The 24,944-nt window shown below is 40.6% G+C and overlaps 1 protein-coding gene across 6 annotated transcripts in view; it reads right to left on the minus strand.

Annotated features, from left to right (window-relative positions):
- The window catches only part of HECW2 (HECT, C2 and WW domain containing E3 ubiquitin protein ligase 2), a 352,275-nt gene that overhangs the window by 155,116 nt on the left and 172,215 nt on the right, over nucleotides 1–24,944 (minus strand). The gene's annotated exons all lie outside the window — the stretch shown is intronic.

The following is a 24,944-nucleotide window of genomic DNA, read 5'->3' on the forward strand; positions in this document are numbered from 1 at the left end:
TATTTTACAAGTCTAGTTGGCAGTACATTTTCTCTGAAATAGAAAAACAAAGCACACACCCAAAAAGCTCTAAAATCCCTCTAATGTAATTTTCATACCTATTTGTTTTTACTACTGAGAGAAAACGATCAAGAAAACTTTTGAAAATCTTTACTCTTGCCTTATTTTAGCAATCCATGACATTTTCCAAAATGATTTCATTTGCTATGCTTAAAAAATTACTCTTTAGGGTTATTCTAATTAATTGTTATTAACACTGAAGTGACACTTCTGTTAAGTCTGCTTCTCCAAGGGAGAAACAAATACAGTGTTTGGACCCAGGAAAGAAAGGAGAAGAGATGTAAGATTACACTACACACAACTAACTCTCTTCTATTAACTATACAGTAGAGTGGCTCGGAGAACTTTCTCAGATCTGGCTAATTACATTAGGATCATCCCCCCTTTTCTTAATGAAAACCGAATGTTCTTTAGGAGGAACACCCTGGGGTCTTAGACAAATTTTTACGTAAGCAGATTTAACAACATCTCCTGCACATTCAGGAGGTCACTCAGCACCTGTTGGCTGCCTTCCCCTTTGACTGACTGAGCCTCCAGGACCAACTCCATTGCTCACAGTGAATGTCCCGGGGGCTTCTTCCAAATGCTGAGTCCTGTTCTGCTCTTCCAGAGACTTTGATTCAGTGGGTCTGAGTGCGTATGCAGGAATCTGAGTTTTAGCACCCCGACCAAGTGATTCTGATACAGGTACTACAAACACCACACATGGAAAAATTCTGTTCATGGTTATTTACAGGGAAATTGAGCAATTAAGCAATGATCTGGACCATGTACATCTCTTTGATTACTGTCCCTTTCATTTGTTAGCTTGTTCCTTCCTCCCTTCCTTCCTTCTTTCCTTCCTTCCCTCCTCCCTCCCTTCCCTCCTTCTTCCCTCCCTCCCTTCCTTCCTTCCTCCCTTCCTTCCTTCCTTCCTTCTGTTGAAAGGCATTTACTGACTGCCTACTATGAAGAGCAAGAGCACCCATTTCCTGCCCTATGGAGCTGACGGTGCAGGGGAAAACCGGCACATAAGGTACAGAGCAATGTAAAAAGTGCTATGACAGAGGTGTGCATACTTCCTAAAGTGTTGAAGGGGAACAGAGGAAGAATGGTTCGTGCTTCCTATGACCGTGTGTAATTAAAATGTCTATCAATCAAGTTTTAGGTATCTCTGGGAGATGCATAAGCAGCTATCCTTTGGGAGATGTACACATGTAAGCCAGTAAGAGGTCCCATCCATTCCTTCGCTTCTCTCTTCCTGAAGACATAGTGTTTTACCTCCCAGTGTTCATTTTTGGGGGGAGGGGGTATTCCATGAATGGTCATCAGGTCATCAGAAACAGCAAACAAGTGGCCGTACTCAGAGCTGAATTCAGTGGTAAAAGTTTCTATTGTTGCCTGGGCCCCAGGATATAATTCTTTTCTTCCATGGAGAGGTAGCATTAATTATATTAATCTATAATGTGATTATAAACCATTACTTTAAAAAACTAAATGAATTATTTTTATTAAATGCCACAAAAAGCTAAAATAATGTAAGCATAAAGTCTTTTAATTTTTTTTAAATCCTCCCTTTCCCATAATATTTCATACACAAAAATCAGTGTGAAAAGTACCTTTAAGAGAGCAATTTTCTCTTGTATGTGATTTTTATACTCAAGAAAATGTCCTTAAATTGGCTTTTAAGATAAAAGAATATACAGGAGACATGACCAGACATAACAAACACATCCAACAATAATTTGGACTTGGAGATGTTTCAAAGTCTCTATTAACATTCCCAAAACCTTCATACAGTACTGGACATAAAATAGAAATTTTTAAAAACGTATTCAAAGCCCTCACTCTTCTATCAATAACCCAGGGAGCTGGGAAAAGATGAGGACTTTTGTGAGAAAGATGCCATGAGACAGACTGTGCAAAAGGATAGAAAAATAATGCCTACAAATTTTCTTTTGCTTTAAAATAATCCCTCTCTACATTTTCTCCAAAATGGCATAAATATCTAAATTTACTTTAAATTACTTTTTGGATACAAACTGTATATAACTACATTCTGAGAATGGGTCATAAAGGGGCCTGGCTTTATTCTGGCTGCACTCAGAAATTATGTGCCTGTCTGGGATTCGGGCTTTGGAGACTAACACTAAGCTACAATTTGAATCAAAATGATCGTTCTACACCTGGACCAAGTACACACCTTCACAGAGACCACCTGACTGTTACAACTTTGCAAATTTACCAGCATGTACTAGGCAGGTTACGGAATCCCACTGCAATGTGAGAAGAAAACTCTGACCGTGACTTTGAGATGGGAACTATGTTGCGAGGGTGGGGTGAGTCTTTATCAGTGATGGTACCAAACACAGCACCAATCCTACTCAGTGCTGTAGCAGTCGTTGACAAACTTTTAAATGAAGTTGAAAATTTGGCATTAGTTTCTGACCCAATCTGCCCAGACATCCAATTCCATACCCCGAAGCCCTCTCGGGTTGGACAGTGTGAGTGCCGGACTGGCGTGGAGATCACAGTCATGGCACCACGCCACCACCTGCGCCCACTGGTGACTGACTGCGTCTTTGGAGCCACTGAAGAGCAATTTTCTTATAGATACCAGAAGAAGTTGATGATTACAATGTGCCAGAGATGGGAGAAAGAGACACCAGCACATGACAGGACAGAACAAGCAACAGAGTCTAAGAAGAGCCTATGGCAAGCCTGCGAAGTCTGGCCCTAGGGACATTTGTGCCTTCCCACAATTCACCGCCCCTAGAAGCCAAAACCCCTTCCTTTGTCCATTACTTCTCCACAATTGTCTTTTGTTTAAATGGTGTAGAAGCTCCTGAGGTTAACCACTTCTTTCAGTCCTCATGTCATTTCCATGAAGGTTTCCATGCACATAGAAATTAAAATTTTACATCTAATGAAATTTCTATGCTGCTTCTTCTGTTAATCTGCCTCTTGTCAGTCTGATTTGCAGGCCCAGCCCCTGACCCTAGGAGGACAGAGGAAAGGTTTTTTTCTTCCTCTACATGTCCTCGAAGTGTGGTCAGGATGCTGCCTCAAGGTCCATTTGTCAGGTACTTCCCCCCTTCCACCCTATGGCTCAGTCGTCTCCTCTGGTGCTTTTCCTGTTTGCTTGCCTTCTCAATGAACTCTACCTGACTGCTCCCACTTAAAACTAACTACTCTAGCACTCCTGGACCACCCCCTTGGCTCGATTTCTTTTCTATAATCCTCTCACCATCTAACATACTATATATCTATGTACACTTCTTGTATATTGTCTGTCTTCTCTCTAAAATGTAAACTCTAAGAGGTCAAGAATTGTGTCTGTTCTGTGCCCCGATGTGTCTCAAGTGATGAGAACAATATCTGACAAAGAGTAGATGATCCCATTAGGATGAAAGGTATCCTAAATTCTCTTTTTGATTATGTGACATTAACTGAATGTTAGTATTATATTTTTAAAATATATAAAAGGGAAATAAAATTCATGCCAAGGAAGGCATAAAGCCTTTTAAGAGATCTCCATCTTGTTCAGAATAAAGAAAAACAAGGGGAAGATTGCAAACTCCCCTTGGTAATGGTAAGTTTCATTAGACTAATTTAACAAAAGCTGTTTATTTAAAATCTCAGTCTTTGTGGCAAAAATTTCAAATCAGCTTCATTCAATCACACCGCTGTGCTGAACTGGCATTCAACTCTGACTGTATCTCACAGTCGGTCACAGCAATGGGAAAAGGCAGAATTTGGGAAAAGGCAGAAAACAAAAAATGCAAAGACCCTAAAACAGCAACAAGCCTACTGTTCTCTTCAGAACTAAGTGATGCAGCTGGAGCAGAGTGAACAAGGCAGAGAGGAGGGAAAGGATGAGCTCAGAGATGGGCAGGGCCACCCTGGAGACCTTAGTAATACTATCAAACTCTACAGAGCTTACTATGCTTTACTATTATTAATACACTGAACCCGCTAACAATCCTTCTGGGTATTACTCTCAGATTTTTAACGATGGGGAAACTAAGGCGCAGAGAAGTTGAGAAATTTGTCTGAGATCCTGCAACTAGTGTGTGCAGAGTAGACACAGGCCGCCCTGCTCCGGATGCCGTGCTCCTCAGCACTGCACCACGCTGTCGATGGAGACCGTGGAGAAGGGCAGGGACTACACTCTGACCGCCATGGAAAGTCGGTGAAGAATTTAAAGCAGGGGAGTGACATGATCTGCATTTTAAAAATATCATTCTAGCTGCTGCCTGCAGAGTAGACTGTACAAGGACAAGAGAGGACGGCTCACAGTGCTTCGTGCCCAGGCCCAGCACCAAGAGCGGGCGCATAACCTAAACATGACCCGCCTCCCGCATCCATCTTTCCTGTGCAGACAGGGCTGCGGCAGCTATAAATACCCGCCCTCAGTGCAAAAGGCTGCGCACCAGTTCCAGCCCTGCAGTCCAGTGACCCTGTGAGGTGACTCATCCACCTCTGAGCTCTCTCCAGTCAGACTGCCATCCTGTAATTTCACTCTCTAACTCCACCATGCCCTTCTCCCTCTCTTCATTCAAACAATTTCTGAAAGCCCAACTTTCCCACACTCTACCTCCATCAGTCAAATACAGCGCTCCCATTCTCCATCCTTTATAATGCCATAAAACACTTAATGGAGCATATTTAATATGTCACTGGCATTTCATCCACACAAACCCCCTCTATTCACCAAGAAGTACGCTTTTTGTTTTAAAGTACGTATCATTTATTGTAGGTTTTATGAAAGGAAGACACTGCTTGGAGATGACATTGCCAGGCTGTCTGCTAGGTAAGATCCCAGAACTTCAAGAAACAGCAGACCTGAATTTAAACTCTGTTTCTCCCATTTACTGGGTTTATGACCTTGGACAAGTCAAACTGCAGAGACTCCGCTTCATTACTCCACAGAATGACAACAGCACTAGCCCAGGAAGCTATGAGGAGTGCAGGGTACAGCACTGAACTGGCAAATAATGAGAATTAAACCATGCAGGCTTTTTAAATTGTTCAGTCCATTTCATCCTGCTTTCAAGGGGAGCTAGGTTTTTTAATACTCAAAAGTACAATTCCTCAACTTCATTTTGTTAGTTTTTACTTTTTGAATTTATTTCAAATAAATTTATTTGGTTCTAATTTCTTATAAATATACATACGTTAAAACAAAAGCATGCTTATTTTTATATGTTTTTGGAGCCTGTGCTTTCTTAAACACAGGTGCCAAACGGCGAGACAACAAAAGCGCAGGCTCACGCACAGTCAGCAGTGGTTCGCTATGCCATTGCGCACACAGCTCCACCTCTCAGTTCTTGGATGGAAAATTATGCAAAGTTTTCTTTTTTCTTTTTAATAATTTTTAGAAGATTTTATTTATTTATTTATTTTTACAGAGATGGGAAGAAAGGAAGAAAGAGAGGGAGAGAAACATTGATGTGTGAGAGATGGTTGCCTCTCACACGCCCCCAACCAGGGACCTGGGCCACAACCCAGGCATGTGCCCTGACTGGGAATCGAACCGGCCACCCTTTGGTTCACAGGCCAGCACTCAATCCACTGACCCACACCTGCCAGGGCAGGAAATTACTCAAAGATTAAAATTCTGTCAATGAGCTTTAAGCCTGGTCTAATGAAGACTCAGGCATTAGTGCCCTTACCTCCCTATACAATAAAACCAGGACTTTGACACAGTGTTTAACTTGGGAAACTCTGTCTCAGCACTATGTGTGTAAAAAGTTGCCAGGAATGACCATGTTTTGATTATATATCCTCCTTCCTTTTCTTTAATTATTTTTTAAAATACCATACATACACTAAGCTCTCACCCAAAGAAAATCCCCTTGAATACTAAGTGCAGTTTAAAAGCAATGTCTAGATCCTTCAAGATGTTACGTTTACATGACATGTGACAACTGAAGATTCTGAGGAATATACAGCCATTATAAGATATAATGTTTAGCACAAAAACATCCTTTGGTTAGGGGTAAATTACTCCTCTGATCTTAATAAGCTCACACTAAAAGGACGGAGAGCTGCAATAGCTAACTTTGTGTTGGAACTAATCCAACTATGTTGGAAAATATTAATTAGAAGTATGTGAGAGCAACCTTTCTGGAACACTCATTGTTACTGATCCTAAAGAATAATTTTGCAGAAGTGGCTACTTTCTATGGGTCCCTCCCCAAAATGGCTTCATCAGAAGATGAATGACCTTTCCAGAGATCAGACTGCTCACCTGAATCTTTACTCAATCTTCAACTCCCTTTTCATTAAACTGAGCAGGTACCACCGTTGCTCAGTGAGGTACCACTGGCACTCTAGCAGATCATTTCTCGGGATGGTCTGCCCAATGCGTTACAGGAACTGGGGCTTCCCTAGCTCCCAGGCACTAAATGCCATTGTATCCTATGTGACAACTTAAAAATAATCCCCAATCCCTTTGAGAAACTCTGATTGGCATTTTATAGCCAAAAAATACAAATTTTCATTTGAAAAACTAATTCATGCAGGATTAAAATAGAACTGAAATTTTGCCCTGCATTCATTCCAGTTTTAAACAAATAATTAAACCAGGTCTAGAGGGCCTATAGAAAACCGGGCCAGTTTGCCACAGTGGCCACAAGAAAATCTCTTTAAAAAGACGTGGTTTTATTCTCCAGTTAAAGTTTTATCCTAAGATTGTTGTCAAATCAACAGCCTCTAGAATGTGCCTGTCTAGAATACTTGTCCATATAAACATTACATTACAAATCAATTTCTTCTACCATCTCATTCCCTGAGGGGAGAGTTTTAAAATCCAGCAAGAACATTATTCTGGAAGCAGACAACCTGTCATGGCATCTATTTAGACTCAATCAAATGCCATTTTCAAAAGTATTCTTACAGAACCTGGGCACAGTAAAGTAATTCCTTTCAAACCAGTTGGACTCTAGAAATTCACAACGAGGGACTCTAGAAATGCACACATTTATTTGTGTAAGCTTTATGTATTTTAATCCCTGCACTGATCTCCTGGGTTAGATTGTCAAGTGACGAAATCTGATCAATGCACCACATAGTAAGTTGATAGCTATCCCAAACCAAGCTGGGAGGGAACCGCATTTAAGAACTTTTCAAAGAGAAAGGCAGAGAGAACTGTGCCCAACAGTTGGACACAGAAATCAAGCGACAGAGCAATTCATTTCACAGAACTTTCTGCTACCTTACCTCACATAATCCCAAAGAGTTTCTCTCTGCCTCTGCCAGGGTAGACTCCATCATGTCAAATCAGATTTAGGAAGCAGCACGAAGAAACATGGTTCATTCTCCTTAAAACCGTGGACCCAGCCTCCCCACTGGCAATCTCATTCACAGGAGTGGCCAGAACTGAAGGGAAGGCGGTCTGGAGTCCTAACGTGGCTTTGAGAACTCGGCAGGTCCACGTCACTGATGCTCCTGCTTCTCTTCCACTTCCCCCAAAGCTCCAGAAATAAACCACTAAGTGGGATTTGAGAAGAGCTCTACCAGGAGACTCCTGGCCCACCAAGAACAACACTGAGGGTCACTTCCGCCCTTCATCGAGACTTATCATTGCTCAGGCATCCTAAGTGAAAAAACATAACTTATCAGTGTCCCTTCAGCTGAGGCCGTGTGGCCACACCCCTGTAAAGGGTACAGGATGCAATCACCCCATCCTCCCCTCAGCTTCCTTCCTTTGCTTTTCCATGGGAGAATTCCAAAGAATGAGTTATATGTGTGTACACACAGAGTGGGCTGAAGTCAACAAGCTAACTGTTACCACAAAGATGGGAACTTTTTGTTTGATTTACTCAGAATAGAGAGGCCACTATCTGGGAACTTTAAAAAAAAAATGTATTAGTTCCATTAATCAGATACAACATTCATTTAGGTGACTGAAATTGGCTTACTGTACCCTAACCAAACCAGAATGGGGTTTGCAAACTTGTGATTCAAACTGTAAAAAAGGAATAAAACCTTTTCGATTATCCCTTAGCTTTACTGAAAAGCCAAAATTGTGCATATCACCCCAGAAGTTATTTGCAGATCTCACTTTTAATGCAAAAATAAATACAATCACCGATCTAGCTGGTGCTCTTGTCTTTTACTGAGAAGAGGTTGGGAGCTACTGGTTCAGATGCATTGTTCTTTAAGGGAGAAAGGGGCCTCCGAAATCTGCTGACTCACCCAGGGCAGTCATTACAATTTTTCAGTGCTGGGGAATAAGGGTGACTGCAATCAAAGGCTGTAAGACCCTATCTTTCTAGCAAACATCCAGGAAAGCAAGATGAAATGTCCTCATTTGCCACGTGCTTTTGCCATCTAGAGAGGCAGACTGATGTGAGCTCCATACTTCATTTGGTGGCTACAATTTTCTCTCTAGTTCCCTTAAACCAAGACATAGTTTGCCATGAAGCTTCAAGGGGCCACAGCGCTTTGGGCTGGTTCTGAAATAGAACTCCAGACTGGAACTCCAGAACCACTCCATCCTCCGACCAGGCCTCTTTTGGACATGCAAACCCAACTGAGTCTTAGAAAACAACACTGCAGATTTTGGGGAGTGTCCCAGCAAATAACAGTAATAGCAACCATGTACAAAATGCCTACTATGTACCAGGGACACAGAGTAGATGCTTTACTCCCTAATGAGTGTCACTGTGCTCTAAGGCTGAGGTCAATAGTGTTATCAGGCCCATGTTACAGATGAGAAAACTGAGGCTCACAGAGAAGAAGTGACAACAGCTAGGATTTAAAATTAGATCTGAATGACACCTAAGCCCATGCTCATTTACAACGCACTGCCTCCCTCAAATAACACTGTGAAAACGACAGCGACCTCACTAACTTACAGGTGGCCAGTGGGCCCACAGTGGCCTCAGTCACCATTCTGAGATTAGGAAAAATAAATCTAGAAAGGATTATTCACTGGCATTAAAGATACCTACATCCCATGAACAAGAGATGCCTCAACAACATCAGCATCCCTGTTTTCATCCTCAGAGAAAGTGTATAATCTTGACCTCTTGCCTACTTCCTGCTCATGGACCACCAGACTCTCCATGGGGTTGAAGAGAGACTCACACACTGGTCACGGTGCAGCTGTTAGTGCCCTCATTTCCACGTTTCCGACCCCACCTGATGCTTCCACCACTCCAGCCCCTCAATCCATGACTCCTTCCCCTCCAAATATTGTAACATTTTCCACATATGCCACTTTAGCTGAACTCTAGGGTCTGGTCCACCCACGAGTCATTGACATTTACGTGACAGTCTATGACAAATAGGTTATTTTCCTATGTAAAGGAAACCTATTTCCCACAGCACAAGCCATTGTCACAATGGAACGAGACTTCCAAGTTGATCAAGAAAAAAACTTATGGAGTAAAGTGAAGGAAGTTAGATAAGATAAATGTTGGAGCTCAGACTCAGGCCATCACACTCACACACCCTTTCATGGGGACGTATTTCTTAAACACAGGTCATTCAGCCAGGACCCTCTCAATCAAAGGAACCTATTGGCTTGAGAAGGTACAGCCAGAGAAACACAGTGTCAAACTACAAAATTACCATATGCTATTTTTCCTTTGTCCAAAGCCACACCCCTCTGGGAAGAAAGGCCAAAAAGAAAACCAGCAACATCAAACAAAATGGGGAAGCCCATCAACACTGATATTGCATTCATATTACACCATAGCATTTTCACTCACTGTGGCATCACATGGCGTTAGGCACTGGGAGATCACTGTGAACAACACAGACATGCCCCTGCTCTTTCTTGCAGAACTTCTGTTTTAAAGAGAGAGAAACACTAAGATATACAACAAATTCTTTACTTACTATAATGATCCAGGCTACGAAGAGAGAAGAGACTGTTGTGAGGGAATGGATGAGCTGCTGGCATGACCCAGGCCAGAGAACAGAGAAAGCTTCCTCGAGGGATCAGTGTGTGAACCAAACTCTGAAGGATGACTGGGAGGTGAGTAGGGAGAGGAGGGAAGAGGAGAGAGAGAGACCATCCCATAGAGAAGAGCTGTGCAGAGGTCACACAGGGGGACGCAACCTGACACTCTGAAAGACTGAAGGGAGACCAGTGTGACTATACAGCACAGAGGACAAGGGAGAGATGAGGCCAGTAAAGAACTAGAAACTTTATGTCTCCATGAACAGGGAGAGAAAGGGAGGCTTAAAAAAAGAGAATGGAAATTGTTCCTTTTCCCCATCTCCATAAGGTCTCCTGAAAGCCCAACTGATGGTCACAGTTCTCAACATTCTAAGCTATTGATCTCGTCAGGATACTCGGAGTGTAAGTGATTTGCGGGTGCTGAAAGGATTAATCATAGAAAATTAAAGACATCACTTAACTGAAGTAGCTTTTCCCAAAGCTCAAAGAATATTTATTAAGAGTAAAGCGGAGAAGAGCAAAGACATCATTCTTAGATTACAATATAAACGGCCAATGGAAAAATTCAACGCTGTAAGCCGGCACCAAAAACACAAAACAGAATCAAGGTTAGTACATCAGGAAGGAACAATCCTTTTCCTGAAAAGCACATCGTGAATTTCCTCTGTGTTTATGCATTTTGCAAGCCTCTGAGTCTGACATCATCACTCAAGTGTGTTAAGTTTTGCAGCAAGTGTCTGCTTATCGGCCACAACATTTTTTGGCTGCTTTTCCTTCTACATTGTGTTCATAAAGAAGCCAGACAAATGCTCATCTCTCATCATCGCTGTGCTTTCAGATTCCCAGAGTCGTCCCATGGAAACACACATCAGTCTGTGTATAAATCAGAAAGTGTTTTTGAAAATATGTCAAAAATGAGACAAGCTAAAAGATCAAGGGGAGGACCTCCAATTAAAACCAAATAGACACATGCCCGTGAAATATGTGTTTTTAAAAATTTGACTTAGAATGTAGTAGGTGATCAAATTAAAATTTAAAAATTTAATTTTTAAAAAAAGAGAAAGAATTCATGGACACGGACAGCAGTGTGGCGACTGTGGGGGGAGGGGTGTGGGTGGAGGTGGAAGAGGGTATGGGGGAAAAATGATAATGGAAAAAATATTAGAAATATACAATTTAAAAAATAATGGCTATCATCTGTTATCTATTAAAAACTTACTACATTCCAGGCACTGGAAGCATGTCGTCCCATTCTCTCATTTAATTCTCAAAGTAACCTTCTGGCACAGTTATTACAATCCCTGCTTCACAAATTAAGAAAGCTGGGGGATCCAAAGATTGAACGACACGCTCGCAGAAGATAACACAGTGAGAAACTCGCTGAATTTCAAATCTGGAGTCTGTATGACGTCAAAGCTTATCCGCACATTTCTCACTGGTATACAACTTCCCCAACTATAACTACCTACCACTCACCGAGTGCCGAGAACAGCACTCCGTACTTCATTAACTGACAGAATTCTCACAGCAATGTTGAGAGTGGTGTTACCCCCAAGACGAGAAGGCAGTTCGGAGCAGTGTAATGCCCTGATGGAGGGCACACAGCGGCAAGCGTGAAACACAAAGGAAGACCTGCCAGAAGCCTGCAACAATTTTACAGCAGCGACATTTCTGTGGAAGTCTGAGTTCAGCAGAAGTTAATACGGACATGTTGCTTTGTTAGAGTTTTGCAGTTTTATCTGGGACATTTTCATTATGCTTTGGAAGAGAGTAAAGTCCCCAGAGAACTCACTTTCTCATCTTCGGTGGATAAGGAAATCCCTTTGTTAATGTCCATTCAAGCCAAAATATCGGGACTGTGATCCACTGCTTTCATTTATTTCAAGAATAAATGACCCTTACTTTTCTATACCTAACAGATCGAATTACACAAGCAGACGTAAGGTGCCAAAACTCTGCAAGGCGTACGTGAACAGGTATAACATGGTTCTTTTTCTTTCAGTAATTTCCACTACAGAACTGAAAACTCACCTACAGCAGTGTCTGCTTTCTTTGACTAACGTGTACATTGAAGCTCTAAGAATATAATGTTTTTCCTGATGGGTGAATTTCCTATTAACATGTAAGAATGTAATATTTTTCTTTATCAGTAAGTTTTGTATTAATCCCATATTAATGTAAAGACAAGAACCTTTAAATGAAATATTAAGGATGTTTATATATGCACTCAATTCTTAACTGTTTAATTGCATGGTTAATGGGTTCTGTAGCTATACCATTTTTTATGACAAAAGTATATTATTATAAAGCAGGGTGACTTTAGGAATAGATTTTAAACATGTAAAGCTCTGAAAATAAAAGGAAACCAATAGAGAAAGATATAAACTCCTATTATTTGTTTATGTGTAGTCTTTGTTTCTGCCTATAAAATGAGAACATTACCTTTTTCCAACAATGCTTTGCATACAGCTCAGATAGCAACGACCCCATAGCCTGGAGTCTCTGCTGACGCACGTATGTAGAGACTCCAATATATTCACATTAGTGGACAGAAGCAGCATTTATGATATCACCACTGCAGTATACGATGCAGAATCAAATACACAGATCTCCAAACCCGAAGGAAGGGTTCTCTGATTTGTGCATTAGAATCACCCAGTGAGACTCATATTTCAAATTCCAACTCCATCGAGCAAACTGCAGGAATTTTGATTCAGCAGGGATAGGATGGGTCTGAGGAGTCTGCATCCTCAAACATTTACCCCAGCTCATTCTGCTGTGGGCGGCCCTTATACCACACCGTAAGAGACGCCGGGCTAGAGGCTCAACCTCTGATAGGCCATCCATTAATGTGCATGTGGATGTGAATGTCACATACGATTCTGCGAATTTGTTTTATTAGAAAACTCAAGGAGGGACATGCATCTTTGTACCTTTGTGGCATTCCCTCTCCTAACAATTCTCATGATGATGATTTCCAATCATTAGGAAAAAAATGTGTAACAGAATGACAGGTAAGTATGACACATGGCAAATGAAGACAGGAGGGGACACTCACATGAGAAAAAAGTCTTCATCCGTATTTAAGTCTAGAACAGTGTTCCTCAAACATGGGCCATGAACTGGCCATTAGCGATCTGAGATAAGGATGGAAACTGAGTGGAAGCCTTTAGAGACTTGTATAGACATTTGTCAGAGTAATTTTAAATAATCTGTTCGATCTAGTAACAAAAATGTAGGCTTATTTTATAGATACTGTTTTTTATTGCATTTAACTCTTCTGATAATATGGATTTTTATACTGATTTACAAAGGATCAGTGGCTGTGATGGATTTGACTGGTAATTTGAGCCGCGCTTTGGTGGACGCCAGCTAGAGAATCTAGCCATGCTTGGTCTGGTCCAGTGAGCCAGCCTCCTCGCTTAGGCCGGGAACAAACCTGGCTTTCTGTGATTTCATCCCAAAGAATAGGGGCCAGAAAGGATTTATTGAATGAATGTCTGAACAAACATCCTTAACTTCTCACAAGAACTCAGTCTGAATCTCTCAGCAATATGCCAATCTACTCCTAAGTGTGCGTGAATCAACTAACTTTTTTGTAGCTGTACCACCTCTTAGAATAACATTTTAGTACAATTTTCTGAGTTACTTAAAACAGCACTTGTTTCATTTATTACAAATGTGTGTCTTTCAACTTTCAAAGAGACACTTGAGCTTTAATATTCAAGGACTCGGTGAACTTTATCACTGTAGAGTACACAGAGTATCTATCCCTTACCTGTGAATCTCTGCTCACATGAAACTATCGTTTCAGGCTCTTCTCAGAAAAGCGGGTATTTTAGCCCTGACCAGCATGGCTCAGTTAGTTGGGCCTTGTCCCACAAATAAAAGGTTGCCAGTTTGATTCCCGGTCAGGGCACATGTTTGGGGTGCGGTTTGGGCATGTGTGAGAGGCAACCAATCAATGTTCCTCCTCTTCTCTTTATCTCCCCCTTACCCCCCTCTCTCTGAAAATAAATTTTAAAAAATATTTTTCTTTTGCTTTAAAGCAGGCTGTTAATGGTCATCTTAATGCTGGGTCCCTATTAGCTATCAATGCTTTTCATGATATCTGGCAAAGACGACAGAAATAAGAATAAATTATTCTAATCCTAAGTACACGGGACACAGGTCTCATTTTGCAGTGTTCCTGCCTTCTTGTAAACTCTAAATAATACCTGTCTCTCTTATTAAAAACCTGCATTCTAAACAATATTAAAGTTACATTCGACATACTCATAATTCCTGCATCAGGTCATCATACCCCTTGGTAGGGGCTAGCAGTTGCGACTTTTGCTCTACGAGTGCTGCCAAGAATAACTTTTCTCCTTCCAAGTGAAACATGGTGTTTATAAAAGTGAGGGCAGAGAACCTGGGGATATAAATTTGTGCACACAGCAGACAAAGGCGCAATAACAGCAACTGCACTGCCAGCTGCCAAGCTCTCTAGCCAGGATGAAAGGAAAATGAGGATTTCCCCCCGACATTATTGGGTCCCCTTTTTAAAGGAGAAAAAAAAAGTCAAGCTTTAAATATCCAAGTTCATTCTGTGAAGTTGTAAACTGTCATACACTAAATGTGTTTATTGTTTTCTTAACATTTTAAAGTCCAATCTAAGGCTTTTTCTCATTTAGTCAGTTAATTATTTGAGAGTTCTCTGACAACTTGTAGACAATATAGAATAGCACTGGATCTGCAGCTAAAACAGACACCCATTAGCTGTGTGACCTTGACAGAGCGCTTAATCTTAGGCTTCGGTTCCCTCCTCTACGAACGGGAATGGATGGCACTGAACAGCCAGCACAGGTCTGAGAGGACTGTGAACCACACAGGAAAGCAGACGGTGCCTGGCACAGCGCATACCGTCAGCAGACTCTCAGATATCGGTGGTGGTGTTCTCAACAGGGAAGGCTCTAAACCACTGAACTATCGTGAGAAGTTTTCAGAATTTTATTTCCGTGACAAGTACACTAAATAGATCAATGACAGTCCACCAGAAGGCAGCTGGCCAGAGGAGCTGACCTCTGGGGTCACCGGGATCTAGATTATCTGACAGGATTAAAGCGGTCTTAACTTCAGTACTTTTAGTAATATTTAAGTCATGTCTTTGGTGAAAAAGAACTGTCTTTCTTCAATGAACCTAAGGAATTATAATTATGTTAATTCCTTTTGTTGGACTACATACATTTGTTTCAGCAATCACTTTGGGAAAGGTTAAGTGAAGCAGATAAAACCAAAATCACAAGACATCTTTGAAAAATAGATGGCGTTCATCCAAAACGTCCTTCCTGGAACACGCTGTAACAACTGGGTGCGCTCCCGCCCTTCCCTACCAAGCTCTATTTAAGGGTCTGTAAGCACTTCCACCACAAACTGCTCTCATCAGGATTTGTAATTTTACCTTCTAATCTGTTTTAGAGTTTAAATATAAACATCTCAGTCAAACTTAAAAAAACCTATTGTTTTTTTTTTTTAATTTAAAAACTTCCTGCAGTAAAAGTATAACAGTAAAAGAGGGGGTGGGGACAGAAACACCAGAAAAGCAAGGATTATTTTACACACACAAAAAAATTATCTGCCATGGCTTAATAAGCAAAATAAGATGAGTATTTATGAAACACGTGCCATCAAAGATTATATAAATTCAGTGGTCACTGCGCCAGTCTGTAATAATTATAAACTGTATAAGTATCCAAAAATGAACGAATAGATTATGGCACAGCCATATTACACAATATTATGTAGACATCACACAATGTTCCCAAGTAAATTATTTTTCTTTCCAAATAAATACCCATGATATAATAAGTGGAAAAACACACATCAGAGCTTTACGTACAATAACTTAATTGGGTTAAAATGAATATAATATTTATTAAAATAAAGTTGTAAGAGAAATATGCCAAAATGTTCACAGTAATTACTGCTTGGCAGGAAGACTTAAATGTTCCTTAGAGTATTCCATGTTTTCGAACTTGTCGGCAATGAGCTTGCATTACTTTCATATCAGAAAAGAGAGGCTTCAAGCCCTGGCTGGTGTGGCTCACTGGATTGAGCGCCAGCCTGCAAACCAAAGGGTCACCAGTTCAATTCCCAGTCAGGGCGCACGCCTGCATTGAGAGCCAGGCCCCCAGTTGGAGCACGTAAGAAGCAACTGCACATTGCTGTTTCTCTCCCTCTTTCCCTCCCTTCCCTTCTCTCTAAAAATAAATAAATAAAATATTTAAAAAGAAAAGAGAGGCTTCAATCTGGCTTAGTTGACAGAAGAATGTAAAAACAGTAATACAGAAAAAAATTAAGTTTAACATCTCTTCTCTACCTTTCTATATATCCTCTATGTTTTCCTTGCAAATCTATCTTCAATCATCCACTATTCTGACATTTGAAAATATTACTTATATTGTGGATTTATGAAGAACTCAATTTGTAGAGTTATTATTTATCAAGAGGAGTTCCCCCAAAAAGTGACCTTGTAGATAACTACATATTGTCTCAAGATATGAAAAAACACAAGTATCATCCATCATAAGGGTACCTCTAGAGGACAAAACAGATTCTGGATATGTCTGGTAAGGGTTCAGTACAAAAAAATTTTTTTGAAGCAAAAGATGTCCCATGAAAACTAGGGTGAATCTGAGTATGTTTAAAATTATATTCAAAACTTTAAGTACTTCAGTCATCAACCCAAAGATGCCTTCTCCAAATGAAATTAGGACGTCAATTGAAATCAAACATAAACATTGAAAGAACTCAGAGTCCTGGGCTATGTCAGGGCTTCTCTAGCTCCTACTGAAACTGGCACACATGCACACACAAATCACACACAAATCACACACACACACCACAGTGCCACTATGAGCATTCACGGTCACAGATAACACTTCCAATGTCTCTTTAAAGAAACGGGAATAAATCCTACCAGGAAAACAATTTTTCCTGAAAAACATTTGTACGTCATTATGTATTAGCTCATATTCAAAGTGGCATCATGTGCTCTTTTTTTAAAATTTTATTTATTTATTTTTATTCAGTTACAATTGTCTGCACTTTCTCCCCTTCCCTCCACCCCACCCCAGCCAGTCCCACCTCCCTCCCCCACCTCTACCCTCCCCCTTGATTTTGTCCTTGTGTCCTTCACAGTAGCTCCTATAGACCCCTCTCCCTCACGTGCTCTTTTTAAATCTTGTCTTCTTATATCGGTGTTAGAAAATGCGGGCCCTAGAGACACACTGTCACGCCCAGTCCCCTCTAGTAGTCTGCGTCCTTTGAGATAAGAACCATATTTTATTAATCTTCAGACTCCTAACAACTATCCAATCTGGGAAACATCTGATACACACTTTACATTAAATGAATAAGAACTGATTCTCTATTTTAGATTTTATTTCCCTCAAAGTTTGTCTCAAACATAAGTGTGAGGGACTTCCTAACTTACTGGTCTCCAAACTGATGTACTTAGGAGCAATGGTTAAAGTAAAAACCTGAAGCGGATACTAAGAATGGAACAGACACAAAGCCACATCTAAACATCATCATTATACTGAGATATTAAAAAGAATCTGATAACAAAACAAATCAAAACAGCTTTTCATTCTCCAGTGGGGAAAACAGAAAAGTTACAAACTCTGTAAAAACTACTCTTCGATGATGCTCAAATTTCATAAGCAGGCAAAAGATGTTTCAATAATTTAATCCCTAAGTCAACGGAAAACCAAGCTGGTTGAAGCTACACACTAGTTAGCGCCAAGGAAAAGTATCTTTGGACTTCTAGTGATAAAATAAGGACTTAATTCTTAGACTCCTAAAGAGAGAGGCAAGAGAGTCTCAAATATAACCTAACAGGCAAATTATATTATGGCCACTATTAATTCTTTATCAGCATAAGGTTATCTCCTTAGAATTGTACTCTTGATCAAAGACACTAAAATTATCTAGGTGCAAATTTCCCTGAAAAGGCCTCAGATTAAGTAATGGACAAAGAAGGCAAAACTTCCATTTTACCACTGACCACACAGTAACAATCGCACGTATCAAAGGGCTCAGAATAAGCTTTTCTCCCGTTTCCTATCAACAGATTAAACCAATACTGCTTAATCAAAAGCAGAAACTGTGAATCAAACAAAATTTTTTTAAAATTAAGAGAAAATGCGTATTTTTCCTTGGCATAAGTTTACTCCAATGCATTCTCACATAGCATTTTTGCAATTCTTTGAAAACTAGGTTCCACTGCTAATTCTGTGTTCAGATTACCTTTCCACTGCTTACTCTGAGAAGAGCAACATCCTAGCTGCCTCCTCTTCGGCCTGAATTTGGGTTGTGCGTCAATGGGGCTGCTGTAAGGATAGCAGAGCCATAAAGAGCCCAACTTGGGAGCTGCGTCCTGGGTTTAAATCTGGACCCCTCCCTGCCATCTCTTTCCCATCTTGGCCATGGCACTGTAACTGCCAAAAGAGTCTATTTAGTGATAGGATGCGCTACACACACACACAATTTGCTTTTACTTATGCAAAAAACATGGGAATGAGAAAGACACCACAGATGGTCACCTACAGAGAGAATGAGGGCTCAGTGTGGAGACATCAGGGATAAAATATAAAACTGCTCTGAAAACACCTTCTTACATAGCTTTTCCATTGGTCCAAATAGCAGAATTTGAGTAATTTTTTAAAGCCTGCAGCTCATTAAAACACATGAAGTTCTTTTAAACACACGAGTTCAGAACAGTATTAAAATATACATAGCCACTCATCAAAAAGAACCAAACGGGCAATAACTAGGGCACAGATGCCTATGTACACTGGAAACAAAATTAAAGTGAAATGTCAATGGAAATTAAAGGATGAAGCATTTACCTTGCCTTTTCAGTGTGAATTGTATTTCAGAGTAACTGTGGAGATGCAGCTGATGAGGGGAAGTGCTTTCTACACAAGACTTGCAAGAAATAAATGTGGAAGGAATGAAAGAATGATAAAGTTCACAATTTTTAACACCTAAAAGAATAACATAATTGAAAACACTCCCTGAAAAATGGATGGGAAACTTTCCAGTGAGGACTTTGGGGTGTCACAGTCTGCTCCATCTTAGCATCACAAAGGTTTGGACGTGGACGTTAAGTATTTCATGTGTCTTTTGAATGAATGCCATGTGGAGTACACAGCACCGTCACTGGTGCATCGTTGGGGGAAAAAATAAAACTGATCCTAGTCAAGACTTTTGTGTTAACCTCAAATTTACAAGAAATATGGGGGACAGTGGGCCAAGTGAAAAGATATGAACAGGAAGCAAAAAAACAAATCCAGCATATGGGGCAGGTAACTGATTCAGTTGTCAGTGCCACTGAGAACAATACAAAGGAGAGAGGATAGTGACAGAAACTAGACAAAAAACAGTCTGCGTCATGGTTTTTTACAGAACAACAGGCAAAACTACCAACAGTTTGAGAAGTGGACCCTTGGGGGATGCGGCTGGAAGGGAGCAGGAGGGAGACTTCTGGGGTGCTGAGAATGATCTGTGTCTTGATCTGCGTGGTGGTTAGAGGGTGTGCACATATGCAAAAATTCATCATGCTGTCCATCTAAGATTAAGGCATCTTAAAGGACTTTCCTATGTATGTATGATTCCTCAATGGAAATAAGAGGCGTGCCTAATGTCTGGTTGCCTTTAAGAAAGGGTGTGATTGGAAAAGGCAGGAGAAGGACTCCAAAGTGCTAGAAACATTCTGTTTCTTGATCTGCGAGCATTATTACCATTAATTAAGCTGTAAGAGTTATGATTATATTAATTTTCAGTATGTATGTTATTCTCCAATTTTAAAAAAAGATAAAGGGAGGAGGTACTATTCTATATTAAACATGATATAAAAAGTTGTTTACTAGATTTTGTTTAAGCAAATTAACTGTTTTTTCAGAAACAGTGCAATTTTAATGCTGGATAATTCCTGTATTACATTAAGTGCAAGAAAGACATTATATTCATATAAGATAACATCCCTATTTATTAAAAATTTATAGGGTGCAACAGCTGTCACGTGTCACGGGCCACGCAGCCTATGCTCAGCTAGCTCAGGGGTCAGATAACAATCGGACAGCGATTTCCATTTCCGTAAATGTCCGACCCAGTCAGTCTCCCAGTCTTGGCTCGTGAGCTCTGCGGTGCGATGGCTCACACACCTTCAACGCCACAGCAGCTTACAGTTCCGCCTTAGCCTTTACTTCCCACTTGCACAGAGCTTCAAGGTTGGCCAGAGAAGAGAAATGAGGGCCTTTTCAGGCGTTTCCTGGGCATAATAACCCAGCCCTGCCTATGTGTGTGGCCTTCTATTAATAGATTCCCAGGAATATATCAAAGTTTTCCAAAGCCCGCTACAGACTTCTCCTTCTCCATTTTGTCCTTTTACATTATTTGGGCAGCCCTTTTTGTGCCCCAAGGGGTATCTATCTCAGGCAGGTGTGATGTTAAACAATTGTCAGTGACTGTTTTTGACAAATGTGCTGGAGACAGGGCTGTTTGCACTGAATAAGCTGGGTACCAAGTCAAATAAGGATTAGTCCTGGGAATGGGGTATTTTCAAAGGCTGACAGACATATCAAGGGGTAGCAATCCTCTAGGAATCAGGCTTTTGGGGGAGCTGAAAACCCATTATGCCCTTGTTAGTGGCTGCTAAGCTGCTGGTTTTCTCAGCTGCCATGGTCACAAGGCATTGGTTTTCAAAGCTACTATGGAGCTATGGAAAAGGGTGTAGGAATAAGGCAGGTAGGTTAAAACACCACAAAGCTGATGTTACTGTTCTACTTCAGATTCAACCTGTTCTTGAATAAATGTTCCTCTTGTACTTGAAAGCCTTTGGTTGATTTCCAAAATTCTGAAAGAGTTGATTTAAAATTTTTTCTCCAGTGCATTCACTGCTTTTTAGAGAATGAGGCTTTTGGAGGTCCCTACTCTACCATCAGAAATGCTTCTCCTCACAGTCACCCACTGAAGATTACATTAGGACTTTTCCTACCGGATTTCTCAGTTCTACCAGCTGCCACGTTCACCAAGCACCACTGCTTAAAGCATGATACTCAGGGAAGTCAAAAGTCCTTTATAGACACTCTGCTGTGACCACAGACTTCACTGATAACCCCACATGGTTATCACGTCACTGATTCCAATGATCAGTTCAGCACAAAGTCATCCTTCCTATCGAAAAAACAATTAAGTGCAACACGCCCTACTGACCACATAAGCTATGGCTGCAGTTTCTGTTGAGGTTTGATCTTCATGTCCTAATGCTTTGCCACCTTGGCTGTTAACAAGTGGTAAATCAGTATAGAAAAAAAAGGAAAATAAATATCCATACAAAATTCTCTCTGAAAATGAATCAATAATGGAATGTTCAAGGTGGTCACTGGTTCTCATAGTGAAAGGGATTATAAAGAGGCAGGTTCCAGTGTACGAACAGGCAGGAAATGCTCCCCCTGTGTCATAATAAATGAAAGCGTAGGAGAAGTTGTGAGAAGTCAGGAAGCAGACACTAACCCACCAGGAGGGCAAGCGTTTCCTGGGACCAGACTAGCTGAGGGAGAAAGGCTCATGAGTAAGGCAACACCCTTATGCAGAGTCTGTCTTGGACCACAGTTTGGAAGCTTGGTGTGATACAAACAAGCAAGCTTCCCTAAACTGACAGGAGTGATTCGTCCAATGCAGGGCATGGCTAACATTAGCCCTTTAACTAATTAAAACTGAAATAAAATTAAACATAACATCAAAAAAGACAGAATAACAAAGTCCCTTAAAAGCATTAAAGAGACCTAAGTGGATGAATACTCCCTTTTATGATTAGGAGCGACCTTGCGATACAACTTTGAATAAGCTCTTCTTAATCTTAAGTCCTTAGGTCCTTAAAGGCAGAGTTTTGAGGATGCTCAAATTCATGGATGGCAGGCAGAATTGTTCGTAGACATATAGATTTTTTCCTTCTGTGAAGAGGTCCCATGGCATTCATCGCATTCTCAAATGATTAATTAATTATATGTGCCAAAAGAGTAAATACATCACAAACTGCGCCCAGCAGCATAGTAAAAGGATTATACAGCATGATCAAGTGAGATTTACCCGGGGAATGCTGAGATGGTATAACATACAAAATGCAATGCATGTAACACACCACAGAAATAGTACAAAGGGGGACCAAACCACATGATCATTTCAACTGATGCAGAAGAAATAAACATTGGAAACAATCCAACACCCTTGTGATTAAAAACACTTAACAAACTAGGAAAAGAGGAGCACTTATAAGAAACCCTCAGCTAACATGGTGAAAAACTGGAAGCCTTCTCCCTAAGATCAGGAACAAGGTTATCACATCAAGTTATCACATCAAGGTTATTCAAATAGGGCCAAAAAGCCTCTATAATAAAATAATTTCAACACAACTATTTCAAATCAAATTAGAAACTAGAGATATTTTCAAATTTTGAAAATCACTGTAGTCAGGAGAAAGTTGGTGAAACCCAAAAAGAGCAGAGTGAGCGTCTGTACAAGGTGATGGGCAACTGTGTCCTCTCTCTGGCAGTAACAGATGCTCTGCTTGGCCTTCATTATTTATAGGTAATATGGCTTTAACAAGATACCTACAGCCACTGACTCAAATGGGACCGGCACTCACATCTTGCTTCACAGTGATGGTTCTCAACCAGGGTAGTTGGCGCGATCACACTGTATTTTTGAAGTTTAACTAACTTCAATATTAGTTAATTTTTTAAAATTATATTGGAAATGGTAGCAGGACTACAAATAATTTTTATTTTATTCTATTTCCAGGAGTCTTTGCCACATTTTCCACTGAGCTTATCTTCATCAGGGATAAAACTGTATTTTTTATAAGACTGATGATTCTTGTGGCAGGAACAGTGGAAATGTGCCCCCAAATAAGGGGACAGGTGACAAGAATCTAAATAAAAGCAGCGGTGGGGGGGAGAGGTTAGAAATAGGTAAGTTGGAAAGGTGAACTGACCCAGGCCAACTGAATGAAAGTTAAAAAAAAATTAAGAATACGTCTCCAATTTCTGCATTGGGGACCTGCCACCAGCAACATTAGAGAAGAGGAGGGGCGGGCTGGCAATGGGAGAGAGGATGCAAGCAAATTCAGGGTGCTCGACAATGAGTGTCAGGAGTCCAGCACCCACCCAGGGAAATATGTCTAGTCAACACCGGAAATACAACAATGGTGCTCAGAAGCGGAAGGATTGGAGATTTAAGTGCAGGAGTGTTAGCTGAAGCCATAGGAATGGATGCTATTGCTCAGAGTGTCAAGAACAAAATTAGAAGAAAATGGCCTAGAAGAAAAGCCTGGAAAACACCAGCATTCAAGGTGAAAGAAGAGACAGTAAAGGACAAAAGAGAAAGAAAGGTAGAGAAGTAACTAAAAGAGAAAGGTCTTATGTAAGCCAAAAGAATATACATTTTCCAGGAGGAAAATGTGAAAACAATATCATCAAATCCTGCAAAGATTAAAGAATGAAGCCTGAAAAATGCCTGGTGCATTTGGCAATAACGAGGTCCCCAGCGGCCTTAGTAAGGGCAGAAAGTCAAATCTTGGAAGCTAGACTGATGAGTTGAGGAGTAAAATGAGAGGTGAGTATTACAACCAATAAAACGAAATCAATAACCTCACACAATATATACACCATTCACTTCAAATTTTCAATAAGCGGAAATGGAAACTGTATTCTTTTTTGCTCCATGGCAAAATGGTTCGGCAGTTTTGTTTTGCACAGTGAGTAAATACATTCCCTACGTTCAACTCTGTTTCTGTCACTCATTGCTGTGGGACTTCAAACAAATGATTTAACATCCCCGTGCTCCACAATCTTCATCTGTAAAAAGGGAATGGGAATTGTACAACCTCTGCAGATTTGCTGAGAATTAGATGATGTAATGCATGCAAAACAACTAGCTAAGTATCTTCCCCTAAAGGTTCACAGGTTATGTTTCCTAATTCTTTCATTTGCATAAAAACCAAAAAAGCAATGAAATCTGGATACCGCCAATTGAAGGTCTGATATTCAAAATAGCAATCTCATCCCGGACTGCTTATTAAACTTATTTATTCACTTGACTGTGAACACTCACTGAGCATCCTTCATGGGCCAGAACTGTGTTGGATCCTGGGGACACAGAAAGGATTAAGGTTTGGTCCCAACTGGCACAGGCAGAGGAGTCAATGACTACATTTTTTTTTTAATTACAATGTATCAAGTAACATAATACAGTTGTTATTATAAGGGTTATTTCTGAAGGCTGTGAACAAGAAGAGAATGTAAATGTGTAAGTATTTACATAATGAAATGCTCAAAACAACACCTGTAATACCCCTCCCCAACACTTTTTAGGCCTTCATTACAATAGCCTAAGTTGATTTTTAAAAATCCAAATGCTAAGCTGCCAATTGATTAACGTCTTTTATTTTATTTTATTGTTGTTCTATTACAGTTGCCCCAATTTCTCCCTCAAGCTCTCCCCTGCCCCACCCACCACCTCACCCCCACTCCCACAGTCAATCCCCACACCATTGTCCATGCCCATGGGTCCTTTATACGTGTTCCTTGATTTGACCCTTCCCCTTCTTTCTCCCTTCTTTCCCCCTCCCCCCTCCCCTCTGGTCCCTGTCAGTCTGTTCCTTGTTTCCATGCCTGTGATTCTATTTTACTCATTTGTTTGTTTTGTTCATTAGGTTCCACTTATAGTTGAGATCATAAGGTATTTGTCTTTCACCACCTGGCTTATTTCATTTAACATAATATTCTCCAGTTCCATCCATGCTGCCGTGAAGGGTGGGAGTTCCTTCTTTCTTTCTGCTATATAGTATTCCATTGTGTAAATGTACCACAGTTTTTTGATCCACTCATTTACTGATGGGCACTAAGGCTGTTTCCAGCACTTGGCTGTTGTAAATAACACTGCT

Source organism: Desmodus rotundus, chromosome 2 (genome assembly GCF_022682495.2).
Source record: "Desmodus rotundus isolate HL8 chromosome 2, HLdesRot8A.1, whole genome shotgun sequence".
Taxonomy (NCBI): Eukaryota; Metazoa; Chordata; class Mammalia; order Chiroptera; family Phyllostomidae; genus Desmodus; species Desmodus rotundus.